This window comes from Phocoena sinus, chromosome 11 (genome assembly GCF_008692025.1).
Source record: "Phocoena sinus isolate mPhoSin1 chromosome 11, mPhoSin1.pri, whole genome shotgun sequence".
NCBI lineage: Eukaryota > Metazoa > Chordata > Mammalia > Artiodactyla > Phocoenidae > Phocoena > Phocoena sinus.
The window spans coordinates 49,795,190-49,822,375 of record NC_045773.1 but is presented as its reverse complement, the minus strand read 5'-3'; positions in this window follow the sequence as shown (position 1 = coordinate 49,822,375).

Sequence of the window (27,186 nt, the reverse complement as noted above, 5' to 3'; positions counted from 1 at the left end):
AGAGAGTCCCATACAGGATAAATCCAAGGAGAAACACACCAAGACACCTATTAATCAAACTATCAAAAATTAAAAACAAAGAAAAAATATTAAAAGCACCAAGGGAAAAACAACAAATAACATACAAGGGAATCTCCATAACGTTAACAGCTGATCTTTCAGCAGAAACTCTGCAAACCAGAATGGAGTGACAGGACATATTTAAAGTGATGAAAGGGAAAAGCCTACAACCAAGGTTACTCTACCCTGCAAGGGTCTCATTCATATTCGATGGAGAAATTAATACCTTTACAGACAAGCAGAAACTAAGAGAATTCAGCACCAAATAACCAGCTTTACAACAAATGCTAAAGAAACTTCTCTAGGCAGGAAACACAAGAGAAGGAAAAGACCTACAATAACAAACCCGAAACAATTAAGAAACAGGTAATAGGAACATACATATAATTACCTTAAACGAAAATGGATTAAATGCTCCCACCAAATGACATAGACTGGCTGAATGGATACAAAAACAGGACCTATATATATATGCTGTCTACAAGAGACCCACTTCAGACCTAAGGATACATACAGATTGAAAGTGAGGGGATGGAAAAAGATATTCCATGCAAATGGAAATCACAAGAAAGCTGGAATAGTAATTCTCATATCAGACAAAATAGACTTTAAAATAAAGATTATTAGAGTTCCAGTGGCACAGTCGGTTAGCACACAGTACTTAAATAAAATAAAGATTATTACTGGAGACAAGGACACTACATAATGATCAAGGGTACGATCCAAGAAGAAGATATAACAATTGTAAATGTTTATGCACCCAACATCGGAGCACCTCAATACATAAAGTAAATCCTAACAGCCATAAAAGGGGAAATTGACAGTAACACATTCATAGTAGGGGACTTTAACACCCCACTTTCACCAATGGACAGATCATCCAAAATGAAGATAAATAAGGAAACACAAGCTTTAAATGATACCTTAAACAAGGTGGACTTAATTGATATTTATAGGACATTCCATCCAAAAACAACAGAGTACACTTTATTAAGTTCTCGTGGAACATTCTCCAGGATACATTATATCTTGGGTCACAAATCAAGCCTTGGTAAATTTAAGAAAATTGAAATCATATCAAGTATCTTCTCCGACCACAATGCTATGAGACTAGATATCAATTACAGAAAAAAAATCTGTAAAAAATACAAGTACTTGGAGACTAAACAATACACTACTGAATAAAAAAGAGATCACTGAAGAAATCAAATAGGAAATCAAAAAACACCTAGAAACAAATGACAGTGAAAACATGATGACCCAAAACCTATGGGATGCAGCAAAAGCAGTTCTAAGAGGGAACTTTATAGCAGTACAGTCCTACCTCAAAACAAGAAACACATCAAATAAAGAGCCTAAACTTACAACAAAAAAACCCTAATTTTAGCAGAAGGAAGGAAATCATAAAGATAAGATCAGAAATAAATGAAAAAGACATGAAGGAAACGAAAGCAAACATCAGCAAAACTAATAGCTGGTTCTTTAAGAAGGTAAAAAAAATTGATAAACCATTAGCCAGACTCATCAAGAAAAATGGGAGAAGACTCATATCAATAGAATTAGAAATGAAAAAGGAGAAACTGCAGAAATACAAAAGATCATGAGAGATTACTACAGGCAACTCTATGCCAATAAAATGCACAATCTGGAAGAAATGGACAAGTTCTTAGAAATCCACAACCTGACAAGACTGAACCAGGAAGAAATAGAAAATATGAACAGACCAAACACAAGCACTGAAATTGAGACTGTGATTAAAAATCTTCCAACAAACAAAAGCCCAGGACCAGATGGCTTCACAGGCGAACTCTATCAAACATTTAGAGAAGAGCTAACACCCAGCCTTCTCAAACTCTTCCAAACTATAGCAGAGGGAGGAACACTCCCCAACTCATTCTACAAGGCCACCATCATCACCCTGATACCAAAACCAGACAAAGATGTCACAAAGAAAGAGAACTACAGGCCAATATCACTGATGAACATAGATGCAGAAATCCTCAACAAAATACTAGCAGACAGAATCCAATAGCATATTACAAGGATCATGCAACATGATCAAGTGGGGTTTATTCCAGGAATGGAAGAATTCTTCAATATACGCAAATCAATCAATGTGATACATCGTATTAAGAAACTGAAGGAGAAAAACCATATGATCATCTCAATAGATGCAGAGAAAGCTTTCGACAAAATTCAACACCCATTTATGATAAAAACCCTGCAGAAAACAGGTATAGAGGAAACTTTCCTCAACATAATAAAGGCCATATATGACAAACCCACAGCCAACCTCGTCCTCAATGGTGAAAACTGAAAGCATTTCCACTAAGATCAGGAACAAGACAAGGTTGCCCACTCTCACCACTCTTATTCAATATAGTTTTAGAAGTTTTAGCCACAGGAATCAGAGAATAAAAAGAAATTAAAGGAATCCAAATCGGAAAAGAAGAAGTAAAGCTGTCACTGTTTGCAGATGACATGATATTATACATAGAGATTCCCAAAGATGTTAACAGAAAACTACTAGAGCTAATCAATGAATTCGGTAAAGTAGCAGGATACAAAATTAATGCACAGAAATCTCTGGCATTCCTAAACACTAATGATGAAAAATCTGAAAATGAAATTAAGAAAACACTCCCATTTACCATTGCAAGAAAAAGAATAAAATATCTAGGAATAAACCTACCTAAGGAGACACAAGACCTGTATACAGAAAATTATAAGACACTAATGAAAGAAATTAAAGATGATACAAATAGATGGAGAGATATACTATGTTCTTGGTTTGGAAGAATCAACATTGTGGAAATGACACTAACACCCAGAGCAATCTACAGATTCAATGCAATCCCTATCAAAGTACCACTGGCATTTTTCACAGAACTAGAACAAAAAGTTTCACAATTTGTATGGAAAAACAAAAGACCCCAAATAGCCAAAGCAATATTGAGAACGAAAAACAGAGCTGGAATAATCAGGCTCCCTGACTTCAGACTATACTACAAAGCTACAGTAATCAAGACAGTATGGTACTGGCACAAAAACAGAAATATAGATCAATGGAATAGGATAGAAAGCCCAGTGATAAACCCACGCACATATGGTCACCTTACCTTTGACAAAGGAGGCAAGAATATACAGTGGAGAAAATACAGCCTCTTCAATAAGTGGTGCTGGGAAAACTGGACAGGTACATGTAAAAGTATGAGATTAGAACACTCCCTAACACCATACACAAAAGTAAGCTCAAAATGGATTAAAGACCTAAATGTAAGGCCAGAAACTATCGAGTTCTTACAGGAAAACATAGGCAGAACACTCTATGACCTAAATCACAGCAAGATCCTTTTTGACCCACCTCCTAGAGAAATGGAAATGAAAAAATAAAATAAAAGTGGGACTTAATGAAACTTAAAAGCTTTTGCACAGCAAAGGAAACCATAAACAAGATCAAAAGACAACCCTCAGAATGCGAGAAAATACATACAAATGAAGCAACTGACAAAGGATTAATCTCCAAAATGTACAAGCAGCTCAATCACAAAAAAACAAACAACCCAATCCAAAAATGGGCAGAAGACCTAAATAGACATGTTTTAAAAGAAGATATACAGATTGCCAACAAACACATGAAAGAATGCTCAATATCATTACTCATTAGGGAAATGCAAATCAAAACTACTATGAGATACCATCTCACATCGGTCAGGATGGCCATCATCAAAAAATCTAGAGACAATAAATTGTGGAGAGGGTGTGGAGAAAAGGGAACAGTTTGCACTGCTGCTGGGAATGTGAATTGGTACAGCCACTATGGAGAACAGTATGGAGTTTCCTTAAAAACTACAAATAGGGGCTTCCCTGGTGGCTCAGTGGTTGAGAGTCTGCCTGCTGATGCAGGGGACACGGGTTCATGCCCCGGTCTGGGAGGATCCCACATGTTGCATAACGGCTGGGCCCGTGAGCCATGACTGCTGAGCCTGCGTGTCCAGAGACTGTGCTCCGCAACGGGAGAGGCCACAACAGTGAGAGGCCCGCATTCCGCAAATAAAAAAGCAAACAACCAAAAAAAAACTGCAAATAGAACTACTGTACGACCCAGCAATCCCACTACTGGGCATGTACCCTGAGAAAAACATAATTCAAAAAGAGTCATGTGGGCTTCCCTGGTGGTGCAGTGGTTGAGAGTCCGCCTGCCGATGCAGGGGACGCGGGTTCGTGCCCCGGTCCGGGAGGATCCCATATGCCGCGGAGCGGCTGGGCTGGTGAGCCGTGGCCGCTGCGCCTGCGCGTCCGGAGCCTGTGCTCCGCGGCGGGAGAGGCTGCGGCGGTGAGTGGCCCGCATACTGCAAAAAAAATAAAAAAAAAGAGTCATGTACCAAAATGTTCATTGCAGCTCTGTTTACAATAGCCAGGAGATGGAAGCAACCTAAGTGTCCATCACTGGATGAACGGATAAAGAAGATGTTGCACATATATACAATGGAATATTACTCAGCCATAAAAAGAAATGAAATTGAGTTATTTGTAGTGAGGTGGATGGACCTGGAGTCTGTCATAGAGAGTGAAGTAAGTCATAAAGAGAATGACAAATACTGTATGCTAACACATATATATGGAATTTAAGAGAAAAAACATGTCATGAAGAACCTAGGCGTAAGTCAGTTATAAAGGCACAGACCTACTAGAGAATGGACTTGAGGATATGTGGAGGGGGTAGGGTAAGCTGTGACAAAGTGAGAGAGTGGCATGGACATATATACACTACCAAACGTAAAATAGATAGCTAGTGGGAAGCAGCCTCATGGCACAGGGAGATCCGCTCAGTTCTTTGTGACAACCTAGAGGGGTGGGATAGGGAGGGTGGGAGCGAGGGAGACAGAAGAGGGAAGAGATGGGAACATATGTATATGTATAACTGATTCACTTTGTTATAAAGCGGAAACTAACAGACCATTGTAAAGCAATTATACTCCAGGAAAGATTTTTAAAAAAAAAAGAAGGGAGAAGACTTACTAGAATTAGAAAAGAAAAAGGAAAAGTAACAACTGGTACTGCAGAAATACAAAGGATTATGAGAGATTACTACAAGCAACTATATGCCAATAAACTGGACAACCTGGAAGGAATGGACAATTTCTTAGAAAAGCACAACCTTCCGAGACTGAACTAGGAAGAAATAGAAAATTTAAACACACCAATGACAAGCACTGAAATTGAGACTGTGATTTAAAATCTTCCAACAAACAGAAGCCCAGGACCAGATGGCTTCACAGGCGAATTCTGTCAAACATTTGGAGAAGAACTAACACCTATCTCATACTCTTCCAAAATATAGCAGAGGGAGGAACACTCCCAAACACATTCTATGAGGCCACCATCACCCTGATACCAATACCAGACAAAGGTGTCACAGAGAAAGACAGACCGATACCACTGATGAACATAGATGCAAAAATCCTCAACAAAATACTAGCAAACAGAATAGAGTAGCACAGTGATTGGATCATACACCATGATCAAATGGGGTTTACCCCAGGAATGCAAGGATTTTTCAATATATGCAAATCAATCAATGTGATAAACAGTATTAACAAATTGAAGTAGAAAAACCATATGGTCATCTCACTAGATGCAGAAAAATCATTCGACAAAATTCAACACCCATTTATGATAAAAACCCTCCAGAAAGTAGGCATAGAGGGAACTTACCTCGATGTAATAAAGGCCATATATGGCAAACCCACAGCCAACATTCTTGGTGAAAAACTGAAACCATTTCCTCTAAGATCAGGAACAAGACAAGCTTTCCACTCTCAGCACTATTATTCAACATACAATTAGAAGTTTTAGCCACTGCAATCAAAAAAGGAATCCAAATTGGAAAAAAAAGAAGTAAAGCTGTCACTGTTTGCAAACGACATGATACTATACATAGAGAATCCTAAAGATGCTACCAGAAAACTACTAGAGCTAATCAGTTTGGTAAAGCAGCAGGATAAAAAATTAATGCACAGAAATCTCTTGCATTCCTATACACATATGATGAAAAATCTGAAAGAGAAATTAAGGAAACAATCCCATTTACCATTGCAACAAAAAGAATAAAATACCCAGGAATAAACCTACCTAAGGAGATAAAAGACCTGTATTCAGAAAACTATAAGACACTGATGAAAGAAATTAAAAATGGTACAGACAGATGGAGAGAGAGACCATGTTCTTGGACTGTAAGAATCATCATTGTCAAAATGAGTATACTACCCAAAGCAATCTACAGATTCAGTGCAATCCCTATCAAACTACCACTGGCATTTTTCACAGAACTAGAACAAAAAATTTCACAATTTGTATGGAAACACAAAAGACCCCAAATAGCCAAAGCAATCTTGAGAAAGAAAAACAGAGCTAGAGGAATCAGGCTCCCAGACTTCAGACTATACTGCAAAGCTACAGTAATCAAGACAGTATGGTACTGGCACAAAAACAGAAAGATAGATCAATGGAACAGGATAGAAAGCCCAGAGGTAAACCCATGCACATATGGTCACCTTATCTTTGATAAAGGAGGCAAGAATATACAATGGAGAAAAGAGAGCCTCTTCAATAAGTGGAGCTGGGAAAACTGGACAGCTATATGTAAAAGAATGAAATTAGAACACTCCCTAACACCATACACAAAAATAAGCTCAAAATGGATTAAAGACCTAAATGTAAGGCCAGAAACTATCAAACTCTTAGAGGAAAATATAGGCAGAACACCCTATGGCATAAATCACAGCAAGATACTTTTTGACCTACCTCCTAGAGAAATGGAAATAAAAACAACAGTAAACAAATGGGATCTAATGAAACTTAAAAGCTTTTGAACAGCAAAGGAAACCATAAACAAGACCAAAAGACAACCCTCAGAATGGGGGAGAATACTTGCAAATGAAGCAAGTGACAAAGGATTAACCTCCAAAGTTTAAAGCAGCTCATGCAACTCAATATCAAAAAAATAAAACAATCCAATCCAAAAATGGGCAGAACAGCTAAATAGACATTTCTCCAAAGAATATATACAGACTGCCAACAAACACATGAAAGTATGTTCAACATCACTAATCATTAGAGAAATGCAAATCACAACTACAATGAGGTATCACCTCCCACCAGTCAGAATGGCCATCATCAAAAAATCTACAAACTATAAATGCTGGAGAGAGTGTGAAGAAAAGGGAACCCTCTTGGACTGTTCGTGGGAATGTAAATTGATACAGCCACTATGGAGAATAGTATGGAGGTTCCTTAAAAAACTAAACATAGAACTACCATATGACCCAGCAATCCCACTACTGGGCATATACCCTGAGAAAACCATAATTTAAAAAGAGTCATGTACCACAATGTTCACTGCAGCTCTATTTACAATAGCCAGGACATGGAAGAAACCTAAGCATCCATCGAGTGATGAATGGTTAAAGAAGATGTGGCAGATATACACAATGGAATATTACTGAGCCGTAAAAAGAAACGAAATTGTGTTATTTGTAGTGAGGTTGATGGACCTAGAGACTGTCATGCAGAGTGAAGTAAGCCAGAAAGAGAAAAATAAATACTGTATGCTAACACATATATATGGAATCTGGAAAAAAAAAAAGGGTTCTGAAGAACCTAGGGGCAGGACAGGAATAAAGACACAGATGTAGAGAATGGACTTGAGGACACGGGGAGGGGGGAGGGTGAGCTGGGACGAAGTGAGAGAGTGGCATGGACATATATACACTACCACATGTAAAATAGATAGCTAGTGGCAAGCAGCCGCATATCACAGGGAGATCAGCTCGGTGCTTTTTGACCGCCTAGAGGGGTGGGGTAGGGAGTGTGGGAGGGAGATGCAAGAGGGAGGCGATATGGGGATATATGTATATGTATAGCTGATTCACTTTGTTGTAAAGCAGAGACTAACACACCGTTGTAAAGCAATTATTCTCCAATAAAGATGTTACAAAAATAAAGGAATAAGAGCAAGTGGCTGAGACTTAGAAGCCTAGGCAGGTCTTCCATACTTCTTTATTCTCCTCTTCACATTCCACATTACCCCCACCAGAAAGGAAGGAAAAATAAGCCAGTAAAGAAACAAACGGATGATACACACAACAACAAAAAAGCACTGAATCTAAATGTGAAGCCAGTAACCTCAGCCATGTCTTCCAAGATAGTTGGCTTGGATCAAAGTAGGACCTGAGTGTGTATGTCCACAAAAACCTCATGGAGTGAAAAAGAGACACAGGAGGATGGTTATCTTTCCCAATGAAGATGTATACTGTGCCCAAATCTGAAGCATGTCTCCTTTCTTTAAGGCACAGTAACTCCGCCCATAGCAGCACAGGACTAACCAAGGTTATGACAATAATATTGGCAACTCTATTTTGGTTGGAGAGGAAAGGCAGGCCTGATATATGAAGAGAAAGCAAATTAACTTTGGAAAATCCCCTTCTGTTTTCTTCTTTTAATCCATTTAGCTTAACACTCAAGCCTGTATTCAGTCACTGAGCGGAGAGTCAGAAGATTCTCAAGATGTCCTGCTCCTATCATCGTGAGCCTTTCCCCCAATTTATATCAGTGCATGTTTGTGTTCTCCCCATTGTCATACATAGTTCAATACAGAGCAACGATGACAACGTAGCCCAAATGAAAGACAAAACAGGGGAGAGGATTAGATTCCCCTTTCACATGTATATTAAAGACAAATGTAGCCCCGAGTCTTTTAGTTGGACTAATATAGGCACCCCAGAGACAGACAGTGAGAAATAAGCAAGTCCATGTTCAGTATGTCATTAAATGTCTATGAATTCCAGATTGAGGTTGTTGGCCCAGATGAGACTGGAGGACTCTTTAGGATTATCTGTTCCCTAGCTGAAGGAGAACACACCCAGGATTGTTCTTTATAGGCCAAGATGCCATTTCTGCAAGTGCTGCCACCCCCAAGTAAAATTCCACTCTGGGATTTATATATATATAGGACATGGAACTGCAGGTAGCCTCTGCCTGTATTTTCATATCTGACTCTTGGTCTTTCATAAGCAAATACACCTAATGTCAGCACACTTACTCTTTTTCATTTCTGCTTTTTTCTTTATCATTCCAAGGCAGTATTTTTTTATCTTTGATGGTGGATGCATATCATTATACATTTGTCAAAATCCATAGAATGCACAACATTAAGAGGGAACCTAGACGTTGTTTGGTAATGATGTATCAAGGATGTAGTTTCATGGACTGTAACAATGTACCCCTCTGTATAAGATGTTGATATAGGGTGAAGCTATACGGGTGTGGGGACGGAGGTGTATGCAAACTCTATACTATATGCTTTTCAACTTTGCAGTGAACCTAAAACTGTTCTAACAAATAAAATCTATTTTTTAAAAAAAGTAGGGGTAAAGAGTAACAGCTAGACAGTTTTTCTTTTTGTTTGCTTTTTAAAAAAATTATTATAGGAGAGTCTTGAGTTGGTTGAAATGCATGGAAACAATACAACTAAAAGAAGAGAATGAATAGAATAAATTCATAAAGATTTGTTCATTAATCCTGGAAAATTACACTATTTTTTACTAAAAGATAGTGCAATACTACATGGGTGAAGAATTAGATACTAAATTAAGCTAAGAAATATGTAGAGCAGTAGGCAGTGTTGCATACCCTCTTGGGATTGGTGATCAGAAACTGATAATGGAATTAGTCTATGCTGCTGGATGGGTTTCTCTAGAAGTGATAAGATTCTTGTCTATAGACATGTCAAAATGGTGATTTGGGTTTATGCAGGGTTGGGATTTTGCTGAATAAGTGAGAGGAAAAGGCAAGGGAGTTTATGGCATTGCCACAGGTGAATCATGGACTCTAAGGTAAGTTGATATGATCCAAAGATCCTTAAGGTTTAGTTCCTTGATTTTTTTTTTTTTTTTTTTAGATGTTGGGGGTAGGAGTTTATTAATTAATTTATTTATTTTTGCTGTGTTGCTGTTTCTTTTTTTTTTAACATCTTTATTGGAGTATAATTGCTTTACAATGGTCTGTTAGTTTCTGTTTTATATCAAAGTGAATCAGCTATACACATCCTCATATCACCTCCCTCTTGCGTCTCCCTCCCACCCTCCCTACCCCTCCCCTCTAGGTGGTCACAAAGCACCCAGCTGATCTCCCTGTGCTATGCAGCTGCTTCCCACTAGCTATCTACCTTACGTTTGGTAGTATATATATGTCCATGCCTCTCTCTTGGTTTGTCACAGCTTACCCTTCCCCCTCTCCTTATCCACAAGTCCATTCTCTAGTAGGTCTGTGTCTTTATTCCTGTCTTACCCCTAGGTTCTTCATGACATTTTTTTTCTTAAATTCCATATATACGTGTTAGCATACGGTATTTGTCTCTCTCTTTCTGACTTGCTTCACTCTGTATGACAGACTCTATGTCTATCCACATCATTACAAAGAGGTCAATTTCGTTTCTTTTTATGGCTGAGTAATATTACATTGTATATATGTGCCACATCTTCTGTATCCATTCATCTGATGATGGACACTTCGGTTGTTTCCATCTCCGGGCTATTGTAAATAGAGCGGCAATGAATATTTTGGTACATGACTCTTTTTGAATTATGGTTTTCTCAGGGTATATGCCCAGTAGTGGGATTGCTGGGTCATATGGTAGTTCTATATGTAATTTTTTAAGGAACCTCCATACTGTTCTCCACAGTGGCTGTATCAATTTACATTCCCACCAACAGTGCAAGAGGGTTCCCTTTTCTCCACACCCTCTCCAGCATTTATTGTTTCTAGATTTTATGATGATGGCCATTCTGACTGGTGTGAGATGATATCTCATTGTAGTTTTGATATGCATTTCTCTAATGGTTAGTGATGTTGAGCATTCTTTCATGTGTTTGTTGGCAGTCTGTATATCTTCTTTGGAGAAATGTCTATTTAGGTCTTCTGCCCATTTTTGGATTGGGTTGTTTGTTTTTTTGTTATTAAGCTGCATGAGCTGCTTATAAATTTTTGAGATTAATCCTTTGTCAGTTGCTCCATTTGCAAATATTTTCTCCCATTCTGAGGGTTGTCTTTTGGTCTTGTTTATGGTTTTATTTGCTGTGCAAAAGCTTTGAAGTTTCATTAGGTCCCATTTGTTTACTTTTATTTCCATTTCTCTAGGAGGTGGGTCAAAAAGGATCTTGCTGTGATTTATGTCATAGAGTGTCCTGCCTGTGTTTTCCTCTAAGAGTTTGATAGTTTTTGGCCTTACATTTAGGTCTTTAATCCATTTTGAGCTTATTTTTGTGTATGGTGTTAGGGAGTGATGTAATTTCATACTTTTACATGTACCTGTCCAGTTTTTCCAGCACCACTTATTGAAAAGACTGTCCTTTCTCCACTGTACATTCCTGCCTCCTTTATCAAGGATAAGGTGACTAGATGTGCGTGGGTTTATCTCTGGGTTTTCTATCCTGTACCATTGATCTACCTTTCTGTTTTTGTGCCATTACCATATTGTCTTCATTACTGTAGCTTTGTAGCATAGTCTGAAGTCAGGGAACCTGATTATTCCAGCTCTGTTTTTTGTTCTCAAGATTGCTTTGTTTTTTTTGGGGTCTTTTGTGTGTCCATACAAATTGTGTAATTTTTTGTTCTAGTTCTGTGAAAAATACCCATGGTAGTTTGATGGAGATTGTATTGAATCTGTAGATTGCTTTGGGTAGTAGAGTCATTTTCACAATGTTGATTCTTCCAATCCAAGAACATGGTATATCTCTCCATCTATTTGTATCATCTTTAATTTATTTCATCAGTGTCTTATATTTTTCTGCATACAGGTCTTTTGTCTCCTTAGGTAGGTTTATTCCTAGATATTTTATTCTTTTTCTTGCAATGGTAAATGGGAGTGTTTTCTTGATTTCACTTTCAGATTTTTCATCATTAGTGTATAGGAATGCCGGAGATTTCTGTGCATTAATTTTGTATTCTGCTTCTTTACCAAATTCATTGATTAGCTCTAGCAGTTTTCTGGTAGCATCTTTAGGATTCTCTGTGTATAGTATCATGTCATCTACAAACAGTGACAGCTTTACTTCTTCTTTTCTGATTTGGATTCCTTTTATTTTCTTTTCTTCTCTGATTGCTGAGGCCAAAACTTCCAAAACTATGTTGAATAAGAGTGGTGAGAGTGGGCAACCTTGTCTTGTTCCTGATCTTAGTGGAAATGCTTTCAATTTTTCACCATTGAGGACGAGGTTGGCTGTGGGTTTGTCTTATATGGCCTTTATTATGTTGAGGAAAGTTCCCTCTATGCCTACTTTCTGCAGGGTTTTTATCATAACTGGGTGATGAATTTTGTTGAAAGCTTTCTCTGCATCTATTGAGATGATCATATGGTTTTTCTCCTTCAGTTTTTTTAATACGGTGTATCACGTTGATTGATTTGCGTATATTGAAGAATCCTTGCGTTCCTGGAATAAACCCCACTTGATCATGGTGTATGATCCTTTTAATGTGCTGTTGGATTCTGTTTGCTAGTATTTTGTTGAGGATTTTTGCATCTATGTTCATCAGTGATATTGGCCTGTAGTTCTCTTTCTTTGTGACATCCTTGTCTGGTTTTGGTATCAGGGTGATGGTGGCCTCGTAGAATGTGTTTGGGAGTGTTCCTCCCTCTGCTATATTTTGGAAGAGTTTGAGGATAGGTGTTAGCTTTTCTCTAAATGTTTGATAGAATTCGCCTGTGAAGCCATCTGATCCTGGGCTTTTGTTTGTTGGAAGATTTTTAATCACAGTTTCAATTTCAGTGTTTGTGATTGGTCTGTTCATATTTTCTATTTCTTCCTGATTCAGTCTCGGCATGTTGTGCATTTCTAAGAATTTGTCCATTTCTTCCAGATTGTCCATTTAATTGGCATAGAGTTGCTTGTAGTAATCTCTCATGATCTTTTGTATTTTTGCAGTGTCAGTGGTTATTTCTCCTCTTTCATTTCTAATTCTATTGATTTGAGTCTTCTCCCTTTTTTTCTTGGTGAGTCTGGCTAATGGTTTATCAATTTTGTTTATCTTCTCAAAGAACCAGCTTTTAGTTTTATTGATCTTTGCTATCGTTTCCTTCATTTCTTTTCATTTATTTCCGATCTGATTTTTATGATTTCTTTCCTTCTGCTAACTTTGGGGTTTTTTTGTTCTTCTTTCTCTAATTGCTTTAGGTGCAAGGTTAGCTTGTTTATTCAAGATGTTTCCTGTTTCTTAAGGTAGGATTGTATTGCTATAAACTTCCCTCTTAGAACTGCTTTTGCTGCATCCCATAGATTTTGGCTCGTTGTGTCTCCATTGTAATTTGTTTCTAGGTATTTTTTAATATCCTCTTTGATTTCTTCAGTGATCATTTCGTTATTAAGTAGTGTATTGTTTAGCCTCCATGTCTTTGTATTTTTTACAGATCTTTTCCTGTAATTGATATCTAGTCTCATAGCATTGTGGTCGGAAAAGATACGTGATACAATTTCGATTTTCTTAAATTTACCAGGGCTTCATTTGTGACCCAAGGTATGATCTATTCTGGAGAATGTTCCATGAGCACTAGAGAAAAATGTGTATTCTGTTGTTTTTGGATGGAATGTCCTATAAATATCAATTAAGTCCTCCTTATTTAATGTATCATTTAAACCTTGTGTTTCCTTGTTTATTTTCAGTTTGGATGATCTGTCCATTGATGAAAGTGGGGCGTTAAAGTCCCCTACTATGAATGTGTTACTGTCGATTTCCCCTTTTATGGCTGTTAGTATTTGCCTTATGTATTGAGGTGCTCCTATGTTGGGTGCATAAATATTTACAATTGTTATATCTTCTTCTTGGATCGATCCCTTGATCATTATGTAGTGTCATTCTTTGTCTCTTCTAATAGTCTTTATTTTAAAGTCTATTTTGTCTGATATGTGAATTGCTACTCCAGCTTTCTTTTGGTTTCCATTTGCATGAAATATCTTTTTCCATCCCCTTACTTTCAGTCTGTGTGTCTCTAGGTCTGAAGTGGGTCTCTTGTAGACAGCAAATATATGGGTCTTGTTTTTGTATCCATTCAGCCAATCTGTGTCTTTTGGTGGGAGCATTTAGTCCATTTACATTTAAGGTAATTATCGATATGTATGTTCCTAATCCCATTTTCTTAATTGTTTTGGGTTCGTTATTGTAGTTCTTTTCCTTCTCTTGTGTTTCTTGCCTAGAGAAGTTCCTTTAGCAGTTGTAGTGCTGGTTTGGTAGTGCTGAACTCTCTCAGCTTTTGCTTGTCTGTAAAGGTTTTAATTTCTCCATCAAATCTGAATGAGATCCTTGCTGGGTAGAGTAATCTTGGTTGTAGGTTTTTCTCCTTCATCACTTTAAATATGTCCTGCCAGTCCCTTCTGGCTTGCAGAGTTTCTGCTGAAAGATCAGCCGATAACCTTATGCGGATTTCCTTGTGTGTTATTTGTTGTTTTTCCCTTGCTGCTTTTTTTTTTTTTTTTTTGCGATACGCGGGCCTCTCACTGTTGTGGCCTCTCCCGTTGCGGAGCACAGCCTCCGGACGCGCAGGCTCAGCGGCCATGGCTCACGGGGCCAGCTGCTCTGCGGCATGTGGGATCTTCCCGGACCGGGGCACGAACCCGTGTCCCCTGCATCGGCAGGCAGACTCTCAACCACTGCGCCACCAGGGAAGCCCTCCCTTGCTGCTTTTAATATGTTTTCTTTGTATTTAATTTTTGACAGTTTGATTAATATGTGTCTTGGCGTATTTCTCCTTGGATTTATCCTGTATGGGACTCTCTGTGCTTCCTGGACTTGATTAACTATTTCCTTTCCCATATTAGGGAAGTTTTCAACTATAATCTCTTCAAATATTTTCTCAGTCCCTTTCTTTTTCTCTTTTTCTTCTGGAACCCCTAGAATTCGAGTGTTGGTGCGTTTAATGTTGTCCCAGAGGTCTCTCAGACTGTCCACAGTTCTTTCCATTCCTTTTTCTTTATTCTGCTCTGTAGTAGTTATTTCCACTATTTTATCTTCCAGCTCACTTATCCGTTCTTTTGCCTCAGTTATTCTGCTGTTGAACCCATCTAGTGTATTTTTTATTTCATTTATTGTGTTGTTCATCATTGTTTGTTTCATCTTTAGTTCTAGGTCATTGTTAAATGTTTCTTGCATTTTGTCTATTCTATTTCCAAGATTTTGGATCATCTTTACTATCATTATTCTGAATTCTTTTTCAGGTAGACTGCCTATTTCCTTTTCATTTGTTATGTCTGGTGGGTTTTTATCTTGCTCCTTCATCTGCTGTGTGTTTTTCTGTCTTATTTTGTTTACCTTACTGTGTTTGGGGTCTCCTTTTTGCAGGCTGCAGTTTCGTAGTTCCCGTTGTTTTTGGTGTCCGTCCCCAGTGGCTAAGGTTGGTTCAGTGTGTTGTGTAGGCTTCCTGGTGGCGGGGACTAGTGCCTGTGTTCTGGTGGATGAGGCTGTATCTTGTCTTTCTGGTGGACAGGTCCACGTCTGGTGGTGTGTTTTGGGGTGTCTGTGGACTTATTATGATTTTAGGCAGCCTCTCTGCTAATGGATGGGGTTGTGTTCCTGTCTTGCTAGTTGTTTGGCATAGGGTGTCCAGGACTGTAGCTTGCTGGTCATTGAGTGAAGCTGGGTGCTGGTGTTGAGATGGAGGTCTCTGGGAGATTTTCGCCGTTTGATATTATGTGGAGCTGGGAGGTCTTTTGTGGACCAATGTCCTGAAGTTGGCTCTCCCACCTCAGAGGCACAGCACTGACTCCTGGCTGCAGCACCAAGAGCCTTTCATCCACACGGAAAAAAAGGAAAAGGGGAAAAAATAATAAATCTTGCTCTCAAAGTCCACCTCCTCTATTTGGGATGATTTGTTGTCGAATTATTCAAGTATTCCACAGATGCAGGGTACTTCAAGTTCATTGTGGAGCTTTAATCCGCTGCTTCTGAGTCTGCTGGGAGAGATTTCCCTTTCTCTTATTTGTTCTCGCAGCTCCAAGGGGCTCAGCTTTGGATTTGGCCCCGCCTCTGCGTGTAGGTCACCGGAGGGCATCTGTTCTTCACTTAGACAGGATGGGGTTAAAGGAGCAGCTGATTCGGGGGCTCTGGCTCACTCAGCCCAGGGGGGAGGGAGGGGCACAGAGTGCGGGGCGGGCCTGCGGCGGCAGAGGCCGGCGTGACGCTGCACCAGCCTGAGGCGCGCCGTGCATTCTTCCGGGGGAGCTGTCCCTGGTTCCCGGGGCCCTGGCAGTGGCGGGCTGCACAGGCTCTCCGGAAAGGGGGTGTGGATAGTGACCTCACAGCTCGCACACAGGCTTCTTGGTGGCGGCAGCAGCAGTCTTAGCATCTCATGCACGTCTCTGGGGTCCGCGCTGTTAGCAGTGGCTCACGCCCGTCTCTGGAGCTCCTTTTAGCAGCGCTCTTAATCCCCTCTCCTCGCGCACCAGGAAACAAAGAGGGAAGAAAAAGTCTCTTGCCTCTTCGGCAGGTCCAGACTTTTCCCCAGACTCCCTCCCGGCCAGCCATGGTGCACTAACCCCTGCAGGCTGCGTTCACGCCGCCAACCCCAGTCCTCTCCCTGCGCTCCGACCGAAGCCCGAGCCTCAACTCCCAGCCCCGCCCGCCCCGTTGGGTGAGCAGACAAGCCTCTCGCACTGGTGAGTGCCGGTCGGCACCGATCCTCTGTGCAGGAATCTCTCCGCTTTGCCCTCCGCACCCCTGTTGCTGTGCTCTCCTCCGCGGCTCCGAAGCTTCCCCCTCCGCCACCCGCAGTCTCTGCCTGCGAAGGGACTTCCTAGTGTGTGGAAACCTTTCCTCCTTCACAGCTCCCTCCCACTGGTGCAGGTCCCATTCCTATCCTTTTGTCTCTGTTTATTCTTTTTCTTTTGCCCTACCCAGGTACGTGGGGGGTTTCTTGCCTTTTGGGAGGTCTGAGGTCTTCTGCCAGCGTTCAGTAGGTGTTCTGTAGGAGTTGTTCCATGTGTAGATGTATTTCTGGTGTATCTGTGGGGAGGAAGGTGATCTCCGCGTCTTACTCTTCCGCCATCTTCCTGGAAGCCCCCTCATGTGCTTTTTTCGGGTCTTCGTTTCTATGAGAGTACTTTCTGTAGTTGTGGTAAGCGGGGGCCACTCTTCATCACAGTGCGTGGGCTTCTCGCTATCGCGGCCTCTCTTGTTGCGGAGCACAAGCTCCAGACACGCAGGCTCAGTAGTTGTGGCTCACGGGCCTAGTTGCTCCGCGGCATGTGGGATCCTCCCAGACCAGGGCTCGAACCCGTGTCCCCTGCATTAGCAGGCAGATTCTCAACCACTGTGCCACCAGGGAAGCCCTAGTCCCTTGATTTTTACATTCATTTGTAAATTCATTCAGTTTTTCTTACCTACTTACTGCATGCTGAGCACTGGTCTAGGCATGGGGATAGAAGAGAAGAAAAGAGACAAATTCTTCTTTTGTGGAATTTACTTTTTAGGTGAATGGACAAATACTATACAAAACATTAGGTTTTATGAGTTTTGTGAAAAAGTAAAACAGTGTACAGAGAATAGAGAGTGTCTTTGTTAGACCTCAAGGTTGACATGCATTGCATTCCATGTGTTGATGCCCTCTGGACATGTGTAATAAATACTAAGTCCCTACTGCTATCAGGAGTGGTTGTTTCAGAGAACAAGGTAATGGAACACTTAGGGAAGAAGGAGGTGGGAGGAGATCTGGGAGGAGAGCATTTCAGGCAGAAGGAAGAGTGAATACAAAGTCTCTGTGGTGGAAATGCGCTTGGTATTTTCAACAAGCTGCAAGAAGTGTAGAGAGAAGTAGGCAAGAGGAAGTAGCATATCTTGTAGAGCCTTTAAGATCCCTGAGGGACTGCAGCTTTTACTCCAGATGAGATCATGTTTTGAGTTACATATTATCCAAACTTCTCTGGCTGTTATTTTGAGAATATAACAGGAGGAGACATTGGTTGAGCATCCAACAGCTCTGATGGACCAATTAGGAAACAGTAAGACAGATGAAAGGTGATAATTGGCTTGTTTCAAGATTGTAACAGGCAAAATGACAAGAACACATCAACCTCTTGAAACATTTTAAATGTAGAGCCGACAGGACTTGGTGCACTGCATCTGTTGGTATGAAATGTGTATACTATTATACCAGTGAACATTGCCTCCCCACACCCTACCCCAACACAGAACATCTATTCTTTTTAATAATTTTGTGCACAAGAAGGTAACAGAAATATTTTTATATAGATGAAATTTGGAGTTCAAAATCTTGGGTTTGCATCCTGGCTAAATCAGCTGTGCAAACCTGGACAAATTATCCTATCCTTTGGTTTCATGGTTTCGTCATGAAGATTAAAGGAGTGTTTACAAGGAATTATCAACTTTAAAATTCAGAGAAAAATACACTAAAGGGAAAACAAAAATAAGCGTTGTGGGTTTATAGTTAGAACATTGTTGAGTGCTTGGGATTAGCTCAGGAGATATATTTCATTGTATGAAAGAGTATAACCCAAACTGGCAGGTTAAAACGTTCAGAGAGATGGCCCTCTAAAACGTCAGTCTTCTCCACAGACCATTATTAGGAGCTTCCAGGGTGATAAGGATGTTTATAAAAAGAGAGGCACAAAGCCTCAACCCAAAGAAATTATGATTCAGAGTCCTTTCCTCATGCCTTGTCCTCATGTTTAGACTTTAGTTTGTATTTAGAAAGAACAGAAGAGAACAGGAGTGAAAGAGATGTTGTCTAGGGTCACACTTTAAGTGCTAAGGTAATTTCCAAAGCAGTTCCTTATTTGGGTCACTGCAGTCCTGGATCTGGAACTCAGCTTTACTGGTTAGGAAATCTTATGTTGTCCTAGTGCTAGAGCTGACTCAGAGGAAGTGACTTTCTTAACTGAATTCCCAAAAGGATTATAAACAAACCAGGAAGCTAATTTAATTTTCATGGCTTTGAATTGACCCAATTTTTCATGTCCATCAAATTATACACCTCTTGGGCTTCCCTGGTGGTGCAGTGGTTGAGAGTCCGCCTGCCGATGCAGGGGACACGGGTTCGTGCCCCGGTCCAGGAAGATCCCACATGCCGCGGAGCAGCTGGGCCCATGAGCCATGGCCGCTGAGCCTGAGCGTCCGGAGCCTGTGCTCCGCAACAGGAGAGGCCACAGCAGTGAGAGGCCCGCATACCGCAAAAAAAAAAAAAAAAAAAAAAAATTATACACCTCTCTAGTGTAAGCAGAAGCCATATTAGAGCAGAAGGCATCTGGTAAGCATGATATCAGGGCACAGGCAGTAGGAAGGAAGGTTTGGGGCATAACTCACCCATTCAAAGCCAGCTGAAATGTTTTTACCCCACGTCAGAGTATTTTTCCAGGATGTAGGTGTTCATTGCCTTGTCCAGTGGATCTCCCTTGGACAGTCTTCCAGTCACTGACTACTTTTTCTTTGCTCATCTTTCTTTGAGCACAATTCAAATTGCCTTCTTTATTTGTAGTCAAAAGCACATGAACGTATAAAATGCACTGTATGATAAGTTTGGGAGTCAGATAGGTCAGCATTTACTTATGAATTGCGTGACTTTGAACAAGTTAAACAAATTGATTACCTTCTTAGCCTGCTTCATTATATGTGAAAAGCAATACCTAGTCTTCAGGTGTATTGTGAGGATAAAAGAAGTAATGCACTTAGTTCTATGCTTCTCACATAGTGGACTCCCAATTAGACATAAAAGCTGTTTTCTCTGTTTAGGCTATTCTTTCTTTCTCTATCCCTCTCTCTCTCCCTCCTTCCCGCCCTCCCTCTCTCCTGTTCTGCTATTTTGTCCCTAGACTCAGCTGTGCGTTTTTTTCACATGGTCATTCAACCTAATTAACAGGCTAGCTTCCTGTGATCACATGCTGATACTGACAGGTGACAGGTCAGAAGCGACTCTAAGAATTGCATGCATTTGAATGTTATTAATTTGTTCAGTATATCAACTGTTTTGAAATTAATAGAGATTAAAATTTGAAATATCATATGAAGTGTTGGGTGAACATTTCTTTAAGTGTTTTTAAATTTTACGAGTTACAAAAGTGTGTAAGAACTCTGAGAAACTCCAGAAGAATTTCCAACAAAGTTAAGAGAACTAATGTAGACCATGACTCTCAAAGGAAACTAACCACAGTGAAGGTCAGACAATCCTAGAAGAGAAAAAAGAACTATCAGAAATACAGAGAATAACGAAATAACACCAGGCTCATCAAGGAGAGGTGCTAGACGTGAATAGTCAACAAACTACAATCAACAAGGAAACACAAAATGTGAGAAAAATGTATCACAACTGTGCTCCATGTAAGGCTAGATATTGGGGATTCAGGTTAATAACAGCAAATATATACAACATGCTACCTGTTGCTGAGAAGGAAGATTTTCACTCAAATCACTCACTGTCCGATATTTGGTCTATTCTGAGACACAGAGTTTACTTGTGAAACACATCTATACACAGTGCCATTTAGTAAAAGTGACTGAGATTAATTTAGTTCCAGAATCTAATCAGAGATAACTATGTGCTAAGTGTCTCAGAAATCTAATCATGCACTCTGTAACTTCCGTGTCTCTGTTTGGTGATGGTAGACCTATGTATTTTAAGCTGGATAGAGTTATTGTTGCTCCTATTGTTAATGCTTTTTGATATATTAATATTATTACTGTCACTAATAAGGGACTCCTCAGGCCCATGTTATTAGAATTGATCATGATGGTGTCCATTTTTTATTCATTTATTTTAACTGCCTAAATAATAGCCTTCTTAGTTACACCTTCAGATATGTCGATACATTTCACCTTCCTGAGATTTTGTCCTAGGCACTTTAACGGACACAGACTTTGTCACATCTTCTCAGTCATTGTTTTATGATTCTTCCTGAGAGTAGATCATTGTCACCAGCTTACTACTTTAATTCAGGTATTATTGGGGTTTGATTTGCTTAACATTCTGTGATTGAAATGATTTTTTATATTTTCTTAAAATACTCTGTATACCGTGAAATGCATAAAGAGGTCAGAATGGAATCAAATTGAAATATAAATGATATAACTAAATATATAACATATGTTGGGCGATATGGATAATATGAATGATATAAAAACTTAGGACACTTTTAGGTAGATGAGTAAAACTTTCTGCAAATTATTAAAACCGGACTCTTCATTTTGCTTTGAGCAAGAAGAGAAATGTGATTCGTTTAGTTATTACATTGTCCTTGATGGGCAAAAAATAAAAGTACAGGAGATATTCCTTTGGAGGAGCAGCTCTTCTTTGGGGGGAGAACTACTTAAGACTCATCTTATTTCTGTATTTTGTGACGTGGGAGTGGGAGGCAAGCTTCATCTTGTGAAATCACCTTGGAGGACATAATAATGTCACACGTTGCATTCAGAGCACTCCATGATGATTCCACTAGGCTTTCCAAATTTAACTCCTGAAACTCTTCCTTGTAAAAGTTTTTTTTTAATTGAAATATATTTGATGTATAATGTTGTGTTAATTTCTGCTGTACATCAAAGTGATTCAGAGATATATATTTCTTTTCATATTCTTTTCCATTATGGTTTATCACAGGACATCGAATATAGTTCCCTGTGCTATACAATAGGACCTTGCTGTTTATCCATGCTATATACAATAGTTTGTGCCCGCTAATCCCACACCCCCAATCCTTCCCTTCCACATCCCCCCTCTCCTTTGGTGACCACAAGTTTGTTCTCTGTATCTGTGAGTCTGTTTCTGTTTCATAGATATGTTCACTTGCATCATATTTTAGATTCCATATATAAGTAGTATCATATGGTATTTGTCTTTCCCTTTCTGACTTATTTTGCTTAGTATGATAATCTCTGGGTCCAACCATGTTGCTGCAAATGGCATTATTCCATTTTTTTTTATGGCTGAGTAGTATTCCGGTGTTTGTGTGTGTGTGTATCACATCTTCTTTATCCATTCTTCTGTTGATGGACATTTAGGTTATTTCCATGTCTTGGCTATTATAAATAATGCTGCTATGAACATAGGGGTGCATGCATCTTTTCGAATTATAGTTTTTTCTGGATTGACTTTGAAAGTTCAGGTGTTTTTAAGTTTTATCGGTGTGCAAAACACGTCTTGAATTTCTTTAATGTCGCTTGCAAGCTTGTTCTATATTTATTTTACCCTTGCATAAGTCAAAAGTAGTGGAACAGATTTTGCTCAGATTGGGCAAAAGCAATTACCAGACCCTTAGACTAGGGCTTGTCATGGTCGCAGAATATAATTTTGGGGGAAGCCATGATGGCATATAAATACAGGGTTATTAAAGGTTTCCACTGAGCTCTCTGCAGCTTAATGCTTTCTAGCACAGATCTTCTCAGAAGGATCTGCAGTGTCATTTCAGAAATTGGGTGGCATGTTTTACACGCTGCATTAACTTTGGTTTTAGCATATGCTCCTGGCTCTATGTTCATCCCAAATTATAACCACAGTGAAAATACTCAGTAATAAATATTGGCTTAGCACTTGAACATGGACAAAGTGCTTTCATCATTACGTTTTCCAGTAGATCCTTACAGCCCCGTGTCATGAATGATGTTTCTTTCTTTTTACAGATAAGAACACTGAGACTCATCAAGTTAATGAAATGACCCAAGTCCACTTCAGCTCTTAAGAGGTAGGACTCTAATCCAATTCTTCATTCATTCAACAGTTAGGTCATGAAAGCCTACTATGTGCCAGGCACTGAGCCAGGCAAGGGAGACACAGTGATGAACAAGGCAAGCAGAGTTTCTTTCTTCGTAAAATGTCCACTAAACGAGATGCACAAAACATGAGCATAAAATCACGACTCATTATACTGTTACAAGTTGTGATGTTCCAAAGGAGAAGGTCAGCACACTCTGAGAGGGGAAAACACAGGCACCTGACTGCCATAAGGTAGACTCTGTGAAGAATATGCACATGCATTTAAATTGAGACAAGAAGGAGTTAATGGGCTCTGACGCCACAGCTCGCTTTCAACATCTTACTCAGACTAGCTTGGAACGATGATCTGACAATAACACAGAGAAATCTCGACCTTAAGAAATAAAGTCCTCATCTTTGTCTTTATTTAAAAAATAAAACTACTGGATACTAGTCAAAATTCACTTTACCTTGAACAATATCTAGGATAATAGGCCAGAAATATATTGCAGTGGCAGCCTTCTTTCAAAAGCACTTCTGGCTTCTGAAATCAGAGACGGACAGATGTCCTCCTGAAGCCCATGTAACACTTAGTCTAGCCTCCTCTTCAGACGCTTAGAACTACCTTGGGTGTAATTATTTCTGCCAAGTTACACTGTCCATAAGGGCAGAGGTCATGACATTTCCATGTCTGCATTCTCAAAGGTGTGCTGGTTCAACATTTGGTGTTGAACTGAATTGGTGGATGGAGATACATAATCTGTGCCTGGGCAAAATGCATAATAAGTGGCATGGTGTAGCATAAAGAAGGGGTCTGTGGTGTCTGGTTGATCGGGATTCAAGTTCTCATCCCAGCCTGTCCGACCTTGCTTACTTAAACTTCTCTGAGCTTTGGATTCCCTGTCTGTAAAAATAGATACTAATATCTCCCTTATGAGGCTGTTAGGCTGTTGTAGAAGAGAAAACACAATCTACATGAAATAGGACGGACTGATTCGATCGCTCACAAACTTGTAGCTACTATCAAAGTCTTACAAGTCTCTTTTGATTATGGTTTATCCATCTCCTAGAGCTATCTGGAGTTTGGTTAAGGAAAATGGGGCGAAAATTCTGCGTGTTATGGTATTTAACATACTATGTAGGTGTTCGTGACATATCAAGATGTAATAAATGATAAAGGTGCTAAGACCTGATGATCTATTTAGCAAAGAACCACATAAGGATTATATTTCACGGTGAACAATCAAATAGTATAGCATTCTTGTCCAATCAAAATGTATTATGATATGAATAATGCTGTTTCCTAGATTTTTAAGATTATTGTTGGATATATCTAAAAATAATTACAATGTGGTAGGACTGCATGAAACTGAAATCAATTCAAATCTTTCTACATGTGTTAAGTTACCTTTCCTTGGTTCCTGTAAAAGCATCTTTAATACCCACCGTCCCTGGTGCACTTTCCTGCTGGCTTTGCAACTGATGAGAGTAAACAAACTTGCCATATCAATCCCAGAGCCCTTCTCTGATCCACAGGGCTGGTGGGGGCAAGAGGGCGGGGCAGTCAACAACATGAGCATAAAGAGAAATGTGAGTTCATGCTGTTAGGCCAAAGCAGGGATGTTAATCCCCAAAGTGCATGGAGAGAGATCCATAAAGTCAAAATAATAATAATAAATAGCCGTCTTCTTCCAGGTTTCAAACTCACCAAAGATAACATGAGCAAGAGAGGCTATAAACAAAGAAAGAACATCTTTTTAGTAGCCCATCCTGTCCCTTTAATACTAGCTGTATTTGTCCATGGAGAGAAAAGCAATACTACAGACTTATTTAAATTTAAATTACTTCTAGCTGTTGATACACTATCTCCACTGAAATACTGCCTGTCTAGAATGTAGCAGACAATGGTCTGATTATCATCATCATTATTATTACTTTACATCTCCCCCCTTTCCTCTTGAGATAACTACCACCTGGGATCATATTCAAGTAAACGGGAGGTCAGGTGTACCCAGCCATCCCTGGCATTTCTTGGTGGTCTTAATTGTCACACACTGATGGACCACTAGGCAGAGCTCTCTTAGTGGAGTGCTTTGATTTATACATTTCATACATTTGGGTGCTCCAAGCAGCTTTTGCTATTAGATCCCATTTGGTGCCTAGTTGGTAATCTCAGGAGAAACCTGGAGATGTCTTTCCCATGTTCAGCTTTATAAACTGTGGTTCTTATCCACCTGGCTGATGTAAAATCTGTCCATAGACCTTTTGAAGGACAATATTTTTTCTTTTGTCAGCACCAACAATTGAGAGGGGTGGTGAAGTCCTAAGTACTGATGGTTTGTCAGTAACAGATTACAGCAAAGAGCCTCAAGAGTGGAACAGTATGTTTCAAGTTCCTCTGGTGCCAGTTTGGCCAAGATACTTGTATGGAGAGTACCTGACCCGTGTCTGCCTTCTCTGCAATGACTGTTGAATTCTCAGTGTTGTTTATGCTGTGTGTGTGCAGGGGGCTGAGTGTATGCTAGTAATACTCAGGGAAAGGGGACCTTTCAAAATTTTAAAAGCAAAATTTTTACACAGGCTCTACACTGGATTCAGTGAAACTAGAAACATGCCACTAAAATAGCTTGCAATTGTTCTCTGGCATTGTTGCTAAAGTGGATCAGGTTGAGAGTTGTCTGAGTTACAAACATCTGTTGTAACTCTTCAGGTAGACCGGACAAAGAGCACTGTGTGAATCCTCAAAGATTCAGTGCTGCCTGTGTGTGTGTGTGTGTGTGTGTGTGTGTGTGTGTGTGAGAGAGAGAGAGAGAGAGAGAGAGAGAGACAGACAGACAGACAGAACATGCACGCCCTCACCCCTGTGCAGGCATTGCCTTCCTCCCCAAATGCCCTTCCTTCCACTCTGCCCTCACTGCAATATCTGCCCGTCTCGGGTCTACCTATTTTTAAAGCTTAATGAAACATCACTTACTCTATACTGTTAACCTGGCCCTCTTCAACCAGAAGCAATCTTTTCGTCCTCTGAATTCATTTCATCTGATCTGATTCTCTTTAAGGGCTTTTTTGTCTCGGTTTTAACTTAAGAGTGAACATAGTTCACTCATCTCCCAGTAGAACAGACTCATAACACCCATATTTGATGCCTTGTTGGTCCCCCAAAATGAATGTTAAATGAATGTCAAACACTCATGAATATCGTAATGCACGTCCAAACCCTGATGTATGTGGTACAGATAATAGAGAGCAATGCATTAATACTAGTATCAAATTCAAATGCTGACAACTTCCTAATTTCCTGAAAAATCTGCCTGGTTTCTTCAAGTGCTGAGAGGGCTTCAGTGGAAGAATATGTGTTTGCTGCAACCTAATCTGGCAGACAAATCAGCCCAGCTGGCTGTGTGCCTTCCCTGTAACTCTGCCCCTGTCAGACAAGACCCAGAGAAGCAGTGGCTTCACTGCAGTAGGGATTCCAGGAACAAATCAACCAAAGATCAAACACAAAGGCCAACTTGAGAAAAAGACTTCTTAATTCTTGGCAAAATAGCCATGGCTTGTTTAATGTTGACTTTAGATATTTTGGTAATATGTATTCTCATTTGTTCAACAAACCCTTATTGATAACTTCACTGGGTTCTGTGGGAGGGAATCGAACAAAAATAAAGAGGCATCATTGCCAGCAAGTGGAACAATTGGACATATACATATATATAATAATAAGTTCGTGCATTATTATTTTTTAGGACACTGCTATTTTTCAAAGCAACCCAACTCCAACCTCTAAGTCAATGTTATTTCTGCCTTACTTACAACCTGTATTTAGTTGCCATATCCAATTTCATATTTTGACCACTTTGTTTATTTATTTATGACTGCTTTATTCATTTAAATATGTTAGCGGTAGATTGTGGGGACTTACATAATATGTGATCACACTTTAAACATGTTGCAATGTCCTTTCTACGTTATAATGCTTCTGCCACATTTCCCTACAAAATGGACATTTTTGGTTCCTGGAGTCTGAGCATTGGAACCTATTTGAATGTCACTTGGTCCAGATTTCTCCCAGATGGATAAGTGCCCTTTTCAAGAAGCAGACACGCTCTGATCGATATGTACGTGGCAGTCTCCAGTGTCATGAGCTCACTAAATCCTCATGTAACAAATAGCAAACTCCTCTTCTGGACAGCTTTCATTTTACAGGGTAGTGCGCTTATCTGGTTGGCTGTGTTTAGTTGATTTTCATTATTTATCTGTTTTCTAATTTTTTTTTAATTACGACTATTTTTTAGAGCAGTTCTAGGTTCACAGAAAATTGAGGGGCAGGTACTTCCCAAATACCTACTGCCCCACAAATGCAGAGTCTTCACTACTGTCAAAAACAC